Genomic DNA, 7314 nt, shown 5'->3' with positions numbered 1-7314 from the left:
AAGTGCATAAAAGAAATAAAGTGCAAAAAAAGTAAAGATAGAAATTCAATTAATCGAGATGTCTGAGCTCAGAGGGATGGATTCACCCAATGTAAATAAGATCATTGAACTAACCTATGACTTAAACTCTTTGTTTATGCTTAGCCCAATTGATTTGAATTCCAACCAATGGTCCTAATGATGTAATTAATCGAAATTCATAGAAAACAAATGCGTTTTATACAAATTGATAATTTGCATTAAGTTCTAGGATGACACTAAGATGAGTGTTCGACTTCCAACGTCTAACCAAACATTCAATATCGTTTCTCTCTAGGTCGATAGGAAAAACTGCTATTCATTATAGACAATGAATTGCAAGCCTTACTAACCTATTGCTTCATTTGAGATTAACCTATAATTAAATGTCACATATTACAAGTTATCTCCAAGTATTCAAATTACACAATAAATCATTGGTCGTCAGTCAACAATAAAATCATGTAATTTATAAATGTAAAACTCGGATTGAAACCTATAAACAAGTTCGTTTACATCATAAAATCAGAACATTCCAAAATAACATTGAGTTCCTCCAAATCCCTAAACTAAGAAACCAAAATCTTACCTTCCCATAGAGGTTGAGAAGCTACAATCTGGCATCTACTCGATTAACTACTAAGGAAATACTCAAAGAAGAAAGTGGAAAAGAGAAAAGAGGGAACAGATTGACTGGAGGCCGAATGGGGGTGTCTATCTTTGCCCTAAATAAAAAAGACTTATTTATAGCAGTCGCTGCAGCGTTGCAACGTTGCCCTGTCTCCAGTGCTTCTGTCTCAAGTTCGTAGCATTGCAACACTATCCTATTTCTTCATGGAATATGCAGCTTCTGCCTTGCAGCATTGTGCAATGCACGATTGAGCATTGCAACATTTCGTCCAAGGGCATTTTTGTCCTTTCATGTCCTATTGAAGCCCGATTGCTCAAATTAGCTCCTAATTGCTTCAAATAACCTCGAACAACTCCTAACAACTGATTCCACCTCAAAGATGCTCGATACCTATAAAATCATTAAATAAACAAATTTAACATAATAATGACCTAGAATTAAGAAGAGAAAAATAGCAGATTTTTTGTGCTATCCGTTGAGCATATTTTCGTTGCCGTTTTTGAGCCGCCATTGCACAGCTTATTCTCCTCTATTCACTGCTGTTTCTCAGTCGCCATCACCGTGAACAGGTCAGGTCGCCGGTGGTGCATTCTCCGTCCATTTCTTTCTTTTCCGTTTGTTTTGATTCCGCACTCTCTCCTACATTTCTTCTTTCTTTCTTGTTTTGACTCATTTGTCGCATTCTCTTGATCGAGGTTTTCGTTTTTCTTCAATCCATCATTTGCAAGTTGGTTAGCTGGTTCTTGATTTCTTGATTATGTCTTCGTTTTGTTTGTTTTTGTTAATCAATGTTGTTTTTTGCATGTATTGTTTGTATTTTTATTTTTATATTTTTTTGTTTGGATTTTATTGATTTGTGGATTACTGTCTTCAATCCATTGTTCCAATATCTTCATCCTAGAGAAGTGTCTTATGCTCAACATTACACAATTCATTTGATTAATGAGGTAATTAGTAGTTAATTTGAAGAGATTAAGAAAAATCAAACTTAAACTTAAAGATGATTGAAGAAAATAAATGAATTGATGTGGTAATTAAAATTAATACTGAAAGCTAATGACAATAAAGATGGCTATTAATTCTTTTTTAAGTATGAATATTCATGATTTGAGGAGGCGGCTTTGTTTCAATTAGAATATAAATTCTCATCTGAAATCAATTTTACTTATTTGCTTTCCTTGATTCTACACTTGCAACTTTCTTTTCTATATGATTATGATTAGTTATTCTTATTCGTGAAGGGGCCTTTTTGTCTCCCCATTCCACTCTCTTTTGATCCATAATCAGCAAACTAATTCTTATTAATCGTACTGCTCTAGGTCTAAGCCATTTCCGATGAGAATTCTACCGACTTTGCTGATTATGTTCTGTGAAAGACACTTATCACCATTCTACAAAATTTCTTGGGCAGACAGATGTGTGCTTTTATTTCTCTGTATTCTAGCATGTATGATTCTGTGAGTCAACTTGGATTATGTTTACTTATGTATTGTTATCGTGTTTGAAAATAAAGCTATTCAATAACTTATGTTTGTGGTATTGATTGTGCTATATGAAAATTTATGTTTGTTGTGACATGATAAGTTTCTGTAATAATTAGGTTTGAAATTATGTGAATTGAGTTGTGTAATATTTATGTTTTAGACCAATTTACTATTGATAATATAAAATAGATTAATCTTCTTATGTAAAATGGTAAATTTGTTTAAGTTTGATATTTAATTTTTGATTTTGTTGAGAATATGTGACTTGTGTTTCAAAATAATTTGATGTGTCTATTTATATGTACACGACTAAATCGGAGCTTGTTGGTGGCAAATATTTAATCTTGGTAGAAGACTACATTTTGGACATAGTTGTGAAGTTGGTAGCAATATTTAAACTTTGTTGAAAAAAAACATTCTTTGTTGTAGTGGGTGTGAAATGTTTAATGAACCTATTTTAATATATTACCATAGACTTGCACCACAATATATTTTTTAAAATATTATTAAAGTTTGCGAGGTAACTTAAAACATTGCAAGGTTATTGCATCCAGAACATAGACAACAAACAATACAATGAACATAAAAACATCGCATTTTGCGACTTCTTAGTAAGCGTTGCATCTTGCAACTTCTCCGTAAACATCGTATCTTCCGACTTTGTAGTAAACGTCGCATCCTACGACTTTCAATCTAACGTCGCAAACAGCGATGTACAAGTAGACGTCGCAGCTTGTGACCCTAGTATGAATTATCGCATCATGCGATGTTTTTGTTCAGAAAGTCACAAAAAACTTTCACCGATTAGCCTTTAGTGACAAATACGAACGATGATATATTTTAGTCTCCAAAATGTTTTTGCAACGAAATATAGTTTTAGCAACGAATTCTTTTAGTCGCAAAAGGCCAGATTTCTTATAGTGTGATAAGATTTCTATGCACAACCAAACAAAATAATATATATTTTATTCTCAACAATCTTATTCCTGAATATGTGATTCCCTTGCATTTGTTTTTTTAGATATCTATAAAATCTTAAATCAAACAACCCTTAATTGTTTTAAAAATGATGAGGACACTTAAGAAGTATTTTAAAAATATTTTCCATATTTCTTACAAATATGTATTATTCCAACAATATTATTATCTATATCTTCAGATGATTTATATATAATTTTTTGTATTAAATAATTTAACTAATTTTTATAGTCAATGAATTAAGTTTTTATTAATTTGACCTGTTTGTATTAATTTTACCTGTTCCTTTTTGTGAATAAATTAACTAAAACAAGGTTTTTAAGTACAAATGAATGATTTAAAGCTCCAACCTCAAAGGAATATATATGTCAATTATCCTAAGTTATATATGCTCACTTTGATTTGTAAAACAAACTAAATTTTACCCATTGGTTTTAACTTTTTTTTTTTTTTTAAGCAAAAGATTGTGTTTTAGATATTAATTTGGTATTAACTTGAAATTGTTGCCTTTTTTTACTTTTAATATCAAATTAATTAATTAATTAATATTTTGATGATAACAAACTTGATTCTATTTACTATCAATTTCAGTGTTTTGAAGAGCCTGTAGTATAGAGCTTGAAATAATGATTTCAACATAATTTGACAAATTGGAGCTCAAACGAAGAAGTTATAGTCGAAACAAGTTTAACGGAGAAAGATCCAAGGTGATGATATGGCCGGTTTTTTCTATTAAAATGGATAAATTAGAAGGTGATAAGTGAAACAATAGAGAAGTAACACATGTGGGTTTTTGCTTTTTGTTTGGTTTTAAAAGAAAATAATATATATTATTTTATGTTTGTGTCTAACTTCTAGTTGATTTGGAAAAAAAAAAAAAAATCTCAACCAGTTATTTTTCTTTCCCAAAATCTAAAAGTTCAAATTGAATTTGGTTTCTACCTCTTCCTCTCTTTTTAAACTTTCCATCTACTCCAAAATTAAGATAACAATTCCATATTTTTACAATCCTCCAATTTGTTAAAAAGTCACCATTGTTATTCTCTCCAAACTCTAATTTTTTTCTTTTCGACTTATTCTTGAGAGAAATATATTGTATTATGAGAATTGATTTGTTGTGAGCTCAAAATTTGTAAGTCTACTATGTTAGAGATTTTGTCAAGTGTATTCTTAATTTTTTTTCAAATTTTTGTAAGAGATGCTCTTGATCCTATAACAAGAGTGTTGTAACAGTTTGATTCTCAACTGTGAAAAGAATTTGGTTTGTTCTTGCTCTCGAACGCTGTAGCAAATTTAAGTCACAAAAAGAATCAAGTTTGAGTGACATACCCAATAAGAGCTTGGAAAGTGGATGTAGGCCCAGTTGTGTCAAACCACTATAAAATCACGATGTTAATTTTTCTATCCCCTAATTTATTTTTGCAATTTATTTTGTTATTACATTTTATTGTGGAATATAATTGCATTTTTCTTTAAATTAATTGTTCATATTGGTTTATTTTGAATGGTAGTAATTAAATTTTCATATCATTTACATTGATCTTATTATTAGAATTAAATAGGTTCTTTTAAAATGTTAGTTTTAATTTCTTGATCACTTTAGGTTGAATTTGTAGGTATGAAATTATGGTTTAAATTAATTATTTATTATTAAAAAGTGTAATGATTTTCTTAATTAGGTTCACATTAGGAAAAAAGTTTTCATTATTTTAAATGCTCTCTAGAGTTGTCACAGCAATCCTTAAAAAAAAAAAAAAAAAAAAAAAAAAAAAAAATCTTAAACTGATTTTTGAAGAAGAAAATTATATAGTCAACAATATATTTTTTTATTGAATTATATTTATATCTATATCTATAGGATATTAAAATGAACTAAGGGGATAAATTTCAACTTCCTTATTTGTCCTTAACTTTTTCAATAAAGTTGATTTTGTCCTCACACTCACACCCTTCTATGGTCTTGTCTCTTTTGTTTTTGTTTTTCTATCATTTTTTTTTCCTCATCCTTTCACGCTAAGCCAAGCCCTTCAATGAAAATGTTAGATATATACCAAACAAACACCCCTAAGCCAAGCCCGGTTGGCTTTGGTACATATGGAAGTCTACATTGCTTATTATTCTCTCCCTCTTTCTCCAATATTTTTGCAGGCTTAGGTTTAGGGTTTTATATCTTCTCTCTCTCTCATCCAATAATTGTACCATAACATGAAAATAAATGACTAAAAGAGAGTTGGTTATAATAATAAACATCTTCCAAAGTTTTCATGATGTGTTAATGCCCGGTCATATATTATGGGGGCCTTAATTTATATCATATCTTGCTTCATTTTCGAAAACAAGTCGTTTTCCGATGTAATTGAAGGCAAAGAGGGAAGATTTCGGGAGACTCTGCTTGGCAAACGGGTCGATTATTCAGTACGTTCTGTGATTGTTGTAGGTCCCTCACTTTCATTACATCGATGTGGATTGCCTCGGGAAATCGCAATAGAGCTTTTCCAGACATTTTTAATTCGTGGTCTAATTCGACAACATTTTGCTTGGAACATAGGAGTTGCTAAGAGTAAAATTCGGGAAAAAGAACCCATTGTATGGGAAATACTTCAGGAAGTTATGCAGGGGCGTTCACAATTCTTGTCTTTATCGTGGGGTAGAGCAGCTTGGTAGCTTGCAAGACTCATAACCTTGAAGTCACGGGTTCAAATCCTGTCTCCGCAAAATTTTTGTCTCTAAAAAATTAAGGTTTGATCTTGGTAACTATTAATTAATTACTATTAATATTAGCTTTTTTCTTTCAGATGGGAGGGACCCCTTTACCATTCTGTATAAATGGACTATTCTATTTGTACAGATATGGTAAAGGGGTGCATTCAATCTTTGTTTGTCTATTATTAGTTCACAGTTCTTCTCTTTATCGCGGGGTAGAGCAGCTTGGTAGCTCGCAAGGCTCATAACCTTGAAGTCACGGGTTCAAATCTTGTTTCCGCAAAGGAGAAAGGAATAACTGAAAGAAAGGAAATCAATTAGTTATTCATCAAAGTTTCATTTGTTATTCATCAAAGTTTCATTTCTCCTTCATCGCAGAGAAGAGCGCTAGCTGGATTGGCTCAAGGGTATGGACTAAACCCTGTCGAAAAATAATTGCAAACACTTTGATAAGATGTTCTATTTTTCCATAGAAATATATTCGCTAAAAAAGGTCCCTATAAGAAGTTAATCGTATATGAGAAGATTGATTACTAGAAAAAAGAAAATGGATTCGTATTCACATACATAAGAATTGTATAGGAACAAGACTAATCTATTATCCAAAGAGGAATCCTTCCAGTAGTCTCGGCCATTTGTCCCACTTCCCTCCCCATTTCATCAAAGTAGTCTCGACCATTTGTCCCACTTCCCTCCCCATTTCATCAAGTGGTCATGCTAGAGATAGAAACAGTCATAGATAATTATGAAATGTGCTGGGTTATGGGTAGGCATTTTACCAGAGGTTTCTATTGTATAAATTTACCCTTGTTTAATTCCTATTGAAGCATATACTCGGGGGGTAGGTGCAAGGCGGACGATTTCAAAGCCGACTCCCATTCATTAGATAGAGAAGATTGCCACATCTTGATCGAAAGCTCCCCCCTATCTTGAATAGAATGAATAGTGAGAAAGAATTTTCCAAATTCGATCAAATCGATAGAATCTCATCATCTGTTAGGTGGGCCAACCGACCGAGTTAGTTGGGCATGGCGTCCATGTCACAGAACCTTTCTTCTAGCCAAGAATCTAACCGCTTTCTTGTTTGTGATTGCCTTTACTAAGTACACTAGATTCATTCTTTTTGCTCTCGAGATCCTAATGCCAACTGCAAGATAGCATCAGAAGCGTCAATGCATCGTCGTGCAGCAGCTCTCTATGTACTTGTAGTTGAGTAAGGACTGTAAGCTTCAAGTTCTTCATTGAGTTTTCCTTCGTCTTTCAATAAATAACAGGTACAAATATTAATATAATAATAAATAACAGGTACAAATATTAAGTCGAGGTATCCATTCTATGACAACTCTCACCACCTTACCCTCTATTTTTGTGCCTTTAGTGGGCCTAGTATTTCCAGCAATTGCAATGGCTTTTTTATTTCTTCATGTTCATTATTTGAATAATTATAACTTCGTGACTTGATATATTTGAAGTATTTGGCAAAAAATTAAGAATCGAAAA

Source organism: Benincasa hispida, unplaced genomic scaffold, assembly GCF_009727055.1.
Source record: "Benincasa hispida cultivar B227 unplaced genomic scaffold, ASM972705v1 Contig123, whole genome shotgun sequence".
Classification (NCBI taxonomy): Eukaryota; Viridiplantae; Streptophyta; class Magnoliopsida; order Cucurbitales; family Cucurbitaceae; genus Benincasa; species Benincasa hispida.
The sequence above is the reverse complement of the archived record's forward strand: the minus strand, read 5'-3'. Positions refer to the sequence as shown.